We start from the raw sequence: 13091 nt of genomic DNA on the forward strand, positions 1-13091 counted from the left end.
AAGTCTGTAACCCCAGCACCAGGAGGAGATGGCAGGAAGCCCAAGTTTCAGGCCAGCCTGGGAAGTGTAGCGACCTGTTTCAACTCTCCCACCCCTTCCCTAGCACACAGTCCTTGTGACGGCTGGCATTTTGACAAACCACCCACTCTGCCCACCTGACCAGGCACTACAAGGAAGGCCAGCATAGGGCACAGAAACCCCATAGGCCTTGGCCAACATAAACCCAAGGTCTCCACCAGGGAGCAGCATTCCTAATTTTTAAAATTACATTTGTTTACATGGTTTTTGTGAGTAGGGGTGGGTTCAGATGTGCATAGCCTGTCTGTGGAGGTCAAAGGAGTTGGTTCTCAGCTTCTCATATGTAGGGCTAAGGGATCAAAGTGGGTTTGTCAGGCTTGGGGGTGGGTTTCCAGGTTTGAACAGAACCCACAGAGACTGAAACCTGAGTAGCTAGGCATGAAGGAGAGAAAATGCAGGTTCAGACCTATACCCCATGCTTGGCTTTTGAAATCCCACTTATCTCTGTGGACCTGGAATAAGGCAGTTTCTTATTTAATTTTCTTGCATAACTGCAGATTCCTTAGAGTGAGACAACTGTGATGCTCTCTTGCTCTTTTCAGGGCACATGTTCTTCCTGGAACTCACTTTGCAGACCAAGGTGGCCCCGAACTCACAGAGATCTGCCTGCTTCTGCCTCTCGAGTGCTGGGATTAAAGGCGTGCGCCACCACTACGGGGCCTTCACCGGTTAATAAATAGTTGACTGGCCAATAGCTAGGCAGGATTTTCGGGGAAGAGAGAAGGCTGGGAAGAAGAAAGCCGGAGTCACCAGGAGATTCAAAGAAAAGCGATATGAACTAGAAGCTCTGAAAAAAGGTACCAAGCCAAGAGGTAGTATATAGATAAGAAATATGGGTTCAGTTGTAAGAGCAAGTTAGTAACAAGCATAAGAGTCATCTAAGTCTTTTGACATCAGACACAGATCAACAGGTTTTGGAGCTTACCATGCTAGTTTTTGTTTTGGTCCAGGATTTCTTCACTGTGTCCCCCTTCCTCCCTTTTGGAATAGTAATGTACATTCTGTGTCATTTTATGTTGGAAGTATATAATTTGATTTTCACTTTAAAGGGGATTGCAGTTAAGAAGGTGGATTTTGTGAGCTTGCGGCCAGCCTGGTCTACAAATCAAGTTCCAGGACAGCATGGTTGTTTACACAGAGAAACCTTGTCTCAAGAAATTAAAAAGTCGGGCTGGAGAGATGGCTCAGTGGTTAAGAGCATTGCCTGCTCTTCCAAAGGTCCTGAGTTCAATTCCCAGCAACCACATGGTGGCTCACAACCATCTGTAATGAGGTCTGGTGCCCTCTTCTGGCCTGCAGGCATACACACAGACAGAAAATTGTATACATAATAAATAAATAAATAAATAAATTTTTAAAAAAAGAAATTAAAAAGTCTTGACTGAAAGACTGTGGGGACTCTTGAAGTTGGTCTGAATGCATTTTGCATTGTGATAAGGTTGTAAACTTCTTGGTGCCAGGGAGTGGAGTGAGGCTGTTTGAATGAAAACCCCCACCAGCTCATATATTTAAGAATACTTGGTCTCAGGGCTGAAGAGATGGCTCAGTGGTTAAGAGCACTGACTGCTCTTCCAAAGGACCCGGGTTCAATTCCCAGTACCCACATGGCAGTCTGAAGATCCAGTTGCAGGGGATCTGACACCTTCACACCAATGCATATAAAATAAAGTTAAATAAAGTTAAATAGACTATAAAAAAAATGCTTGGTCCCCAGTTGGTAGAACTGTTTGGAAAGGATTAGGAGGTTTGGCCTTATAGGAGGAAGTGTGTCCCGGGGGAAGATTTGAGGTTCAAAAGTCCACACCATTCCAGTTAGTGCATGTACACACCCACTCTTTGTGCCTTGTGGTTGCTATCTTAGCATGTAAGCTCTTAGAGACTGTTATAGTACCATGACTGTCTGCCTGCAGTCATGCTCCCCAGGATGTAAGGAACTCACCCTCTGAAATTTTAAACAAGCCAAAAAAAGGTTTTTTACTTTTACAACTTGCCTTGGTCATGTGTATCATTACAGCAATAGAAAAGTAATTAAGACACATAACTCTATGTAACTTAAAGATAATAAAGAAAAAGTTTCAGCCATGGTAGTTATGCACTGTTGTGGAACATTCCTTTACACTGTATGGAGATATTCCACGGGAATTGTTTTAATAAAACGCTAAATGGCCAACACTAGGCAGGATTTTGGGGGCAGTGAAAACACTGGGACAAAGATGAAGTCATCAGCCAGATGCAGAGGAAGAGGTAACAAGTCATGAGCCATGTGGCAGCACGTAAATTAATAAACATGGGTTAATTTAAGTTACAAGAACTAGTTAGAAGCAAGCCTAAGCTATCAGTTGAGCTTTCATAATTAAGAAGGCTGTGTCATTATTAGGGAGCAGGTGGGGACAGAGAAAAATCCAACTACAACACACCTTCAATCCTACCACCTAGGAGGTAGATGGAGACAGAGCTCTGTGAGTTCAAGGCTAGCCTGTTCTAGATGGTGAGTTCCAAGATAGCAGGGCTGTGTGGCCAAACCCTGTCTCAAAAATTAATAATTAATTTAAAAAATAATACAGCCATAAAAAGAAAAAGGTATTCTATTAGGGCAGAAAAAGCTCTGTTAACGACCTAGAATGCAGCTCAAAGACAGAGTAAAAGACTAATGAAACGTTACCAGATATGGGGAAAGCAATAAGAATAAAAGTTCCAGAAGGGCCAGGCTTGGTCAGGGCCTACAATCCCAGTTATCCAGGAGAATCACACATTCAAGGTCTGCTTGGGCTACAAAGCAAGTTCAAGACTAACATAGGCAACTGAGTGAGACTTTGTCTAAAAATAAAAAGTATATAGCTTAGTGACAGAATAGAATACTTGTTTAGCATACATGAGGCCAAAGGTTCAACTCACAATACCATTAAAAAAAAAAAAAGAAAAAGAAAAAAAAAAGAGAAAGAAATCGTTAGGGCCAAAGAGATGGTTCAGCAGGTAAGAATATTGCCTGTTCATCCAGAAGACCCAGGCTCAGTTCCTAGCAACCACACGGCAGCTCGCGGCCATCTGTAACTCTAGTTCCAGGGGATTCAGTACTCTCTTCTAGCCCCTGTGGGTACCACGCACTCAAGCAGTACACAGACATAAATGCAGGCAAAACACCTACATACATTCTAGAAAATAAAAGTCATCACACGATGATATTAAGAGAAGCAACTTCTGAGCATTACCTATGTCAAGTTGAGGACTGGAAGGGCTCTTAACAACACTGAGCACCAAGAATAATCCTGTTTGTCAGTACCAGGACAGCCACGGCCATTACACAGAGAAACTCAGACTCTAGACACCAGATTCAGAAGTAAGGACACTTAACAGATGCAGGCAGCACTCTGGTTACCGCCCGGTTCACCGCTCCCACACAGCGCTGAATTAAAGGGATCATTTGGAGTTGGAGAAATGGCTCAGCGGTTAAGAGCTCTGGCTGATCTTCTAGAGGACCCAGGTTTGCTTCCCAGTACCCACACTGTGGCATATAACCATCTGAAACTCCAGTTTCAGGGGATCCAATGCCCTCTTGTCTCAGAGGGCAACAGACATACACAGGGTTGAGAAACACAGAAAGCAAACATTCATACATATAAAATAAAAATTTTAAAATATCAAAGATTATTTGTTGGTTACTATAACACCTCATGGACAAGCTCCTGGAGAAGTAGAAAAGACCTTTGAGGGCAGAGTCTGACTCTACAGATCAACCAAGGATAGCTCTAGACTGGCAGAGTCTGACTCTCCCAGTCCTGGTCCAGTTCTGCCTTCCCAACCCACAATCCACGACAACTATAAAGATAAGAAAGACTTTGGCCTGCAAAAAGCTAAGGTCAGCAGAGATCTGGCAACAAGCTGCTTGCGTAAGAACTGGCAACTGATTTTACCTACGTGGGCCTGGGAGACAGTTACAGCTGCTCAACTTGATCTTGAGGTATGTAGAACGAGCCACCCTACCCTATCTATCACTGGCTGTAAAGTCTGAGTCACCATGACCCTCTCAGATTAAACGTACTTCTAGGAACAGATAAAAACCAAGATGTAACTTCCCTTCCCCTGATTATTGAGACTCTCCTGCTGGGTAGGCAGTGGAGGCACACACCTTTCAACCCAGCACTCATGAGTCTGAGGCAGGCAGACCTCTGAGTTTGAGGCCATCCTGGGCTACAGAGTGCGTGTCAGGACAGCCAGGGCTGTACAGAGAAGTCCTGTCTGTTCCAAACAAACAAAAAGACTCCCTTGCTGACAGGACCTGAGCTGTGAGCTTTTACTCTAGGCTGTCAAAGATGTGCATACAGAGCTCAAAGGAAAACAAGCCACACAGTGCTCTAGATCAACAGCAAAGACATAACGTCAAAGCTACAAGAACCAACAGTTGCTTGCCTGGGATTAGCAGGCAATTGGTAATCTAGTGAGATTACCAATTATTTTTTTAGACAGGATCTTGTATGGGAGCCCAGAGTGGCCCTGAATGTGTCAGTTCTCTTGTATCAGTCTCCAGAATGCTGGAATCACAGACACTCCACCATGCCCGGTTCAAGATACCATTTTTACACCATTCAATGTTTACTTTTTCCATTTTCTAGTTCCATGAATCTCAGGTTAAGAATGTCTATTTTTGGCCTACGCTCATGGTGCTTCCGGCGGAGAAGAAGACCGCAGAACCTCCGAGTGTGGCCCCCAACCATGGTCTCCCTGCAAGCCAAGGGTGCATATCTGCAGGACTGGGCCAAGAAGATCTGCGCACAGCCTGGCCCCGAGCGGCAGGGGAGCAAGTGGGCTGTCAGAACAAAACACTTGGAAGCTGCCGGGCCCCCAAAAAAGAAAAGGAAAAAAACACAAAGAAATCTTGGGAACAGGAACAGAAGGCTACAGAGCACAAGACTAAGCCCCCAGGGAAGACGACTCCTACCTCTTCTAGGACTAAGAAACCCAAGAACTCCAGCTCCCTGGAGTCCCCTGAAGATGGCCAAGTCACAGCACCTGATTCTGTCTTTGCACTGGATTTCCTGCGAGAGCGGCTGCCCGGGACCAGGGTAGCACCAAGGAGCTGTCTGCTGCCACTCTAGAGAAAAGACAGTGGAGGAAACAGGAGAGGGAACGGAAGAAAAGGAAGTGGAAGGAGCTTCGAGCAAAGGAGAAGGCTGCAAAGGCAGAGAACAAGGAGGAGCTAGCCGAGGCATCCCAGATGTGGCCTGCAAGGAGCTGCAGGAGTCAGGGCTTATCTTTAATAAGTGGAAACGACTGAAGAGGAGCCAGCCAGCAAGCCCCAGCAGAAGGAGAAGTGGCAGAAGGTGAAAGGAAGCCTGACACCACTGACAGGCAGGAACTACAGGCAGCTGCTGTGTGCAGGCACGGCAGGGCCGGCTGGAGAAGCTGTGAGACCAGGATGCAGGCAAGGTCCAAGAACTGGAGGCCAAGATGAAGTGGACTAACTTGCAGTACAAGGCTGAGGGTGTGAAGATCCGTGACAATGAGCACCTGCTGCGGGAAGCCTTGAAGGGCAAGCGGAGGGGAGAAGCGGTGGGAAAAGCGCTCAGAGCACGTGGTAGAGAAGACGCAGCAGCATCAGGATGAGCGGCGCCAGAACCTGGCGGTCATGAAGGCCGAGCAGCGGCTGCGAAAGGCCCGCAAGAAGGGCCAGAAGCCACCACGTGACCTGGAGCGAGCAGGTCTCTCCTGAGCAGCTTGCAGCTGACACATTCCTGGCCAGACACCTAGGTGACAGACTGTGGGTCTCCTATGTGAGACTGACATGTTCTTGCACCACACAGTCATAGTGAAGGCTCCAGTCATGTGCCAAGAGGATGTCTGGCCATCATCCTTAAGTAGGACAGTGTTCCAGTCCCTGGGAGGGATGAAGAGGATCTGTGTCCAAGTCTTGTGAGGGTGTGTGTGTGAGCGCCCACGTCTCTGTCTGTATGTGTATTCATGTTTCTGAAGGCTCCAGAATCAGGGTAGTAGAAGTTGAGGTGGAGGTGCCCACCTGACCTCTTCCAACCCATGGGAACAAAAAGGCCTTGACTACTGCTTCTGTGCTCACAAGTCCCTGGCAACAGACGAGAGCCCATAGGAGTTCTTGGGGGAATCTGATCCAGTTAGATCTATCTCTGGGCCAGAGCTACAAAACCCAGAGTCTTTCTGGGATCCACAGGATGGGCCTTGGGTAACATGGCCTCCTGTGAGCCAGTTGGTGTCAGAGGCTTGGGAAGCAGTGGTCAGTTTAACGTAAGTTAGAGTTCTCAACTGAGAAGAAAACCTCACTGGCCTGGCCTGTGGGCAAGTCTGTGGTCCACTTTCTGTACCAGTGAATGATGTGGCAGGGCCCAGTTCATTGTGGGCAGTGCCACCTCTGGGCTCGTGGTCCTGGGTTGAAGCTGCCAGGTCAGACATGCTGAATCTTTCCTGGTAAGCCACGAGCTCGTGGTGACACATAGATTATTAAAAATGGGTTAAATCAAGATGTGAGAGTTAGCCAATAAGAGGCTAAAACCAATGGGCCAGTTTTAAATGAATACAATTTGTGTGTTGTTATTTGGGGGGGTATAAGCTAGCGAGGCGGCGGGAGCTGGGCGGCGGAAGTGGCCCACTGCTCCTTTTACTACACTGGGTTAGATAAGAAAGCTGGCCATGCGGAGCAAACCAGTAAGCGATGTTCCTCCATGGGTTTTGCTTTAGTTCTGCCTCTAGGTTCTTGCCCTGACTTCTCTTGGTCATCCACTGTTACCTGGATATTAACACGAAATAAACATCCCCTCCCTCCCAAAAGAATGTCCATTTTTGGCTGAAGGGATAGCTCAGGGAGTAAAGCGACCTCCTGCCAATCTATCTCCACATGTTATGGCACATGTGTTCTCACACATACATGAGGTTCACTGGTAGAAGGCTAGCCTAGCACGCTCAAAGCCCATCGCAAACTGGAGAACAAGGAAAGGAAGAACAGGAGCAGATGGAACAGAGGACTTGGGATGTTCTCAACTACCTGGCCAGGACATCTGGATTGGTCAGCGGTGATTTAGAGGAAACACATCAACCCTATATCATGCATGTCTGCGAGTTTACCTCGGGGAAATAACCTAGCAATGGGCACTCACATTCTGTCCACCCCATCTTGCTTCTAACACCGGCACTGCATCAGGCCAGTCAGTAGTGAAGAATTTGTACTGAGGGAGAGCGGTTACCCCTGACTAAAGCAACACATTGCAGCTATGGTGGCTTTTGAGGAATGGGTACTTTCAGGACCATTTATGTGGTGTGCGCAGATTAAAGGTACATCCACATTACCAGCCACAAAGCTGCATGTGGCAGACCGGTCCTTTAGTTCTCTGTCTTCCAATCTTCTAATCTGTCTACACAGGAAAAGAATCACTTAAAAAGCCTTCCTAACTCCTCACTTAATGAAACAACAAAACACTGAACAAGGAACCCACCTCTAGATCGAGGTGTTTTGCTTTTTGTTTTATTCTTTTGAACGCCTCATGGATTCAAACCATCAGTGTTACAGTCAAACTGTTTTATGCCGGGAAAGTACCAGTTGAGAAAAAAAAAAAAACAAACCGCTAGCTCGCTAAAATAAAGTTGTAGCTCGGGACCTGGCGGCGTCGCCCATTTACAGCACGAAATAACACGCTTCCGGAGCCAGGGGCAGTAGAGGCAGGCAGATGACAGGGTGCCTGCACTTGCCATTCGGGCGGCGCCTCCTTCCCAACGCCTGCTGCGGCTACAGCCCGCCCGCGATCCCGCCGGTGCCCACCCCAGTGCCCACCCTACCTGTGCGTCCAGCCCTGCGAAGTCCGCCACCCAGGCTCCCGGTGCCAACGGTCCCTAGTTTGACCCAGGCTGACTCCAGGGCGAGGTGATGCTCGTCCTCCGTGGGGCTCAGATCTGCAGGGTGCACCGGAGTTGACCGCGCGCCGTCCGCCTACGCACACGGACGATGCAGCTAGGCTCCCCGACGCCGCCCACTCGGGGCCGAGCAGCTTCACGCAGAGGAGAGCCGGGTTCGCGGTCAAGGCTGAGGGCTACACACCCCCTGGCGGCCCGCGGGCAGGGCGCAGCGAGCTTGAAGTTGGGACGCACGGGCGTGGAATGGAACCGGATGTGACGCACAGGAAGTCGCCATGACGGAAGCGGGTCCGGGCGAGCCTCCTGAGGGACGCCTTGGTACATTCCAGACCCGAGCCGGGGCACTTGCACACACACATGTCGGCGCCTTCTGTCACGTTCTGCCGCAAACCACGCACGCGCGTGTGTAGTGTGTGGGGGGGGGTCTTTTCCGTTTGCAGCGCGACCGTGTGGCCTCCCGTTGGCACGTTCCGGTGATGCGGAACGGAAGAGCAAATGCCACCCCGCCCCCGTATCTTTGGACCATCCCGGAACGTTCCACCGAGACCGAGACCGTAGGGGTCGAGTCGCAAGGCTGCGGAGGCACAGGGTACCGATCTGCAAGTCCAGCCTAAAATACAATTTGGCTAGGAAACAAACTCAGCGAAAACAGAAGCGCTCACTGACGGACACACGCACCACGCACGCACCGGACTCCCTGCGTCTCGGTTGCAGTCACGGGCTGTGGGGCGGGCCGGGACCATAGCGACGAGGCCCTGGGTGGAGCCGGAGGAAGCTGGCTCGGCGTTTGAGCGCCCCTTGTGGCCAGCCACTGGCTGCCAGAGCCTTCCGCTGCTACGCATGGAAGGTGCGTAGATTGAGGCTCTCCATAACTGGAGATCTGCCCGTAAAACTTCGCTTTTTATCAAACCTTCATTTTTTTTTCTTGGTTGTTTGGTAGTCAGTAAGGTTTCTCCTTCAAATCTCACTCAGAATGAGTTAAAATGGAGCTTCTTAAACCTTTTCCACTGGAAAACCCTTTCCATATGCAAGTCATACATTTACTGATAATCAACCTGAAATTTATCTTAAAACAAACAAAAAAATTTTCCGAGACAGGGTTTCTCTGTGTAACAGTTCTGTCCTGGAACCAGCTCTTGTGGAGCAGGCGGGCCTCGAACCTCTGCCTCCCAAGTGTGCCGCCACCACCCGGCCTAAAACAGTTCTTTGTTGAGAAGCAGAGAGACCAGACTGGTCTACTTAGCGAATTCCAGGAGAACCTGGGCTATGTAGTGAGACCCTGTCTCAGCAAACAAAATCCAGTTCTTTGATATGCATGCAATTTTACCACTTACTAAAGAGCGAAAGCAAACTGGCTTATGAATGAGAAGGCATGCTTCTTTAATTCACTGAACTGAGTATTTGATACTGCAGGACATAGAGAATCTTCAGCATTTTTTAGAGTTGAAGATATTTTTAGTCATCATTGATAAGGACACTGCTTCATTTAAATTCTGTAGTACAAATTGGCATAAGTAAGCCCCTAATTAAATGCTTCCTTTGATAACTTTCCTTGGTTACGGTGTAATGATTCAGCCACACAACATGTCTGACACTTCTGGGTTCCAGGACCATGCATGTGCGGGCAAGCCCTCTAGTAGAAGTGCCTAATGGCCCGGGAATTGTAAAGGACCCCGCGTGATCCACGTGCAGCATGGTTGCATCATCTACGTATGATGCAGCTGCTGCATATGATGTAACCACGCAGTCCCCTCGTGCACATGTGCTAGGCAGCCCTTAAAAGCTGGAGGGCCATCTCTTCAGCCCCCCCCCCTGACTTCCCCAAGCCTGTACACGCCCCATCTAATAAACTCCTACACAGGTTTGTTGTGTGTTCCGTGTTTCCTTCTCACTCGTTCCAGGTAATTTCACATGGCATGTCTTCACAGGAATAGAATTGTAACAGAAGCATGGAGTAACAGGTATAATCTCATCTCTGCAACAAGAAGGCTAAGGGCTGGGCATGGTGGTGCACACCTTTAATCTCAGCGCTATAGCAGAGCCCCAAACCTTAACAGGCCCCAGAACTCAGCACACAGTTGACTCCATGAGGGAAGCACCATTAGTACACAAATCTCAGCAAATGAATAGCACCACCTGCCAAAACAAAATAAAGACCTAATCCATCAGTCCATAGTTCTGGGAAACTCTTAAATGGACGAACCTTGCTTTTTGGGTTCTGTAGTTCCACCTCTGGCGGACTGTTTCCGTTAACTGAAGTATGTCAGTGCAGAATATGGTTTTTGTGCTTAAAAATCTCACCCCGAGATAGGCTCAGTGCTACACTGGGATCCAGAACACCCATGTAGTAGCCAGCCAGCTAATTCTATTGGCTTAAACCCATATCCAAGGCATCTTCCTGGTAGCTACCCCACCACTGGAGGCAGGGCTGATCTACAGGGTAAGTTCCAGGGTATCCAGGGCTACATAGAGATTCTATCTTAAATAAATAAAAATGAAGAGGCCAAAATGTGTAGTGGTTGAGGTGGCACACACTTGTAATCCCAACCCCAGAACTCAAAAAACAGAAGGATCCCAGTTCTACACTAGCTATGGCTACATAGCAAAAACTTGCCTTTCTTTTAAAAAAAAAAAAGAAGAAAAAGTGAGAGACACCCAGGAGCCTGCATGGACTGACGTAGGCCCTCTGCATATATGTTACAAATATATGTATTTGTGTACCTTGGGCTTCCTCATCCTCATACTGGGTTGCTTTGCACAGTCTTTTTTTTTTTTTTTTAAGATAGGGTTGTTCAGTAGTTACGGAGTCAGCTCTGGAGCTTGCTTTGTAGACCAGGCTGTCCTTCCACTCACAGAGATTAAAGGCATACACCACCACCTGGCTCAGTCTTAATGCATGAGGAGGTACTAAATTTTACTACAACTTGATATGCCATTACAGGTTTGGGACACCATTTCTGGTTTACACGGTTCTGGGGATGGACATTAGGTAAGCACTCCTCTCCCAGCCAGCTCAGGCATTGATATTCATGGTAGGCCTGCCTTTTTCTGAACACAAATGGAGGAAGAGTGGATTGGGAGGGGGGAAGAGGAGAAGGGGAGTTTTAAAAAAAGTGGTAAACAGCTAGGCAGTGGTGGCACATACCTTTAATCCTAGCACTCGGGACACAGAGGCAAGCAGATCTTTCTGAGTTCAAAGCCAGCATCATCTACAGAGCGAGTTCCAGGACAGCCAGAACTATTACACAAAGAACCCTGTCTTGAAAAAACAAAACCAACCAAACAAAAATGTGGTTGAGTAGTAGTTGGTGAGGTGGCTCAGCGGGTAGACATTGCCACGCCTGACAGCCTGAGCTTCATCGCTGGAACTGACAAGACAGGAAGCAAACAACTGACCCCTAATTCACACACACACAAATTATAAATAAATGGATAGGTGCTGAAGAGATGACTCAGGCACCTGAACACTAATATACATACCCCATATATATGTACACATAATCAAAAATAATGAGATTATATCTGAAAAGCTTAAGAAAGTGAAAGGAGGAAGTGAAACGATTCTTTACTGACACAGAGACCCCAGAACTTTATTTGGAGGGCATCTAAACTATGTTGCCTAAACTTAGTTTACAGACAACTTCACAGATCTTGAAATCTGCCAAGGCTTGAATGCAACTAGACGTAGATTCTTATCTTTAAAAAAAAAAAAAAGTCTGTTATATACCTCTTCAAGAATTTGACTACAAAGAAGACCTTAATGGTTTTAAGTTAAATTTCTTTACCTGGGCTTGGTGACCTAGGACCATAATCCTAGCTTCCTGGGTGGCTGAGGCAGGAGGATCACAAGTTTAAGGCTTGCCAGAACCACAGAGTGAGTTCAAGGCAAATCTGGGAAACTTAGTGACCTCCTGTTTCTGAGAAAGTAGCTCAGAGTAGAGTGTTTATCTATATGTGTTAAGTAGCTAAGGATGACCTTGAATTACTGATTTTCCTTCCCAAACCTCTTAAGTGCTAGGATTACAGGTTTGGGACACCATTTCTGGTTTACACGGTTCTGGATGGACGTTAGGTAAGCACTCCTCTTCCAGCCAGCTCAGGCATTGACTTACTTGGCTTTCCCACAATCACCAGTTCTTATCTATCATTATCATTTTGGTTTGACCTCTGGTATCTTGCCATCTTCCTTCTACACAGAGGTGGCAGGATTGCTCTTGGGGAAGATAGCAGGAAAGAAATGAGGCTGTGCCTCAGATACTGTTCTAGGAGGCCAGACTGTTGACCTTTGGAGTAATAGGAAGCAGGCAGTTCCAAGGGGTAAGACCTGATCAATGAAGCAGCCCTCAGGGAGAGTGGGTGATGGAATCAGCTTGGGTCTGTTCTCATTTGGGCTCAGAATTGAGTACAATCTAACACTCCAATGCTCCTCACTACCCTGGTATTGTGACCAAGCAAAGTCAGAAAATTAGAAAGGTCTGGGCAGTAGTGGTGCAGAGGCAGAGGCAGGTGGATCTCTGTGAGTTCGGCCTGGTCTACAAGAGCTAGTTCCAGGACAGGCTCCAAAGCAACAAGAAAGTTAAGGGTCCAATGTCAACAGCCATTGCCAGGAGTGTGGATAACCCTGGGAGCAGGTCTCTTAGCACTCCTCGTGAGCCACCCCTCTGGCTCAGTCTTGGGGAAGTGGTGAGTCTGACTTCTAGCCTCAAAGTATGCTTTAGGTCATGAAAGGGATGCAGGCTCTGGACAAGGAGACCAAGTTCTGGGTCCTGGGTAATGTGGGGTTATCACACAGTGAGCAGTTTCAGGAATGCTGGGACCAGGAACCTTCCCTTCAAAAGGTGAGGCTCCAGGTACCCAGTGTGTTCTAGCAAACAACAGCCATTCTTGCTGTCAATGGCTTCCTGAGCCCTTCTGATTAAATCTGTGCCTAACACCTTCAGGGTCAGTGCTCAGGGCGGTGAGGTAGGGAGGCAAAAGGTATGTGGCTCTAACCAACAGTAAACCTTTGAGTCTTGACCCTGTCAAAGTGGGCCTTAACAGAGCAGGTAATGACCACTGGGGGCCTGGGCTGGCCTACAAGGTGAGAGGATAAGGGCCACTGGCTGACCCTTTGTTCAGCTGTTTGTCCTGAGAACTGTGCCGGG

General features: G+C 47.9%; 1 protein-coding gene and 1 pseudogene across 2 annotated transcripts in view; one reads left to right on the plus strand and one right to left on the minus strand.

Moving 5' to 3' along the window:
* Positions 1 to 8211, minus strand: part of Slc35e2b (solute carrier family 35 member E2B) — a 29649-nt gene extending 21438 nt beyond the window's left edge. Inside the window, exon 1 of one of the 2 annotated variants that reach the window (XM_048416965.3) lies at positions 7873 to 8211. The gene's annotated coding sequence lies outside the window, so the exon portion shown is untranslated. The remainder of the gene's footprint in view (positions 1 to 7872) is intronic. The other variant, XM_048416955.3, reaches the window with a different exon arrangement.
* On the plus strand, positions 4702 to 5785 carry LOC125388698 (surfeit locus protein 6 pseudogene; annotated as a pseudogene).
* Positions 8212 to 13091: the final 4880 nt, after the last annotated feature.

The sequence above is a fragment of the Myodes glareolus genome, chromosome 6 (genome assembly GCF_982192425.1).
Source record: "Myodes glareolus chromosome 6, mMyoGla1.1, whole genome shotgun sequence".
NCBI classification, from domain to species: Eukaryota; Metazoa; Chordata; class Mammalia; order Rodentia; family Cricetidae; genus Myodes; species Myodes glareolus.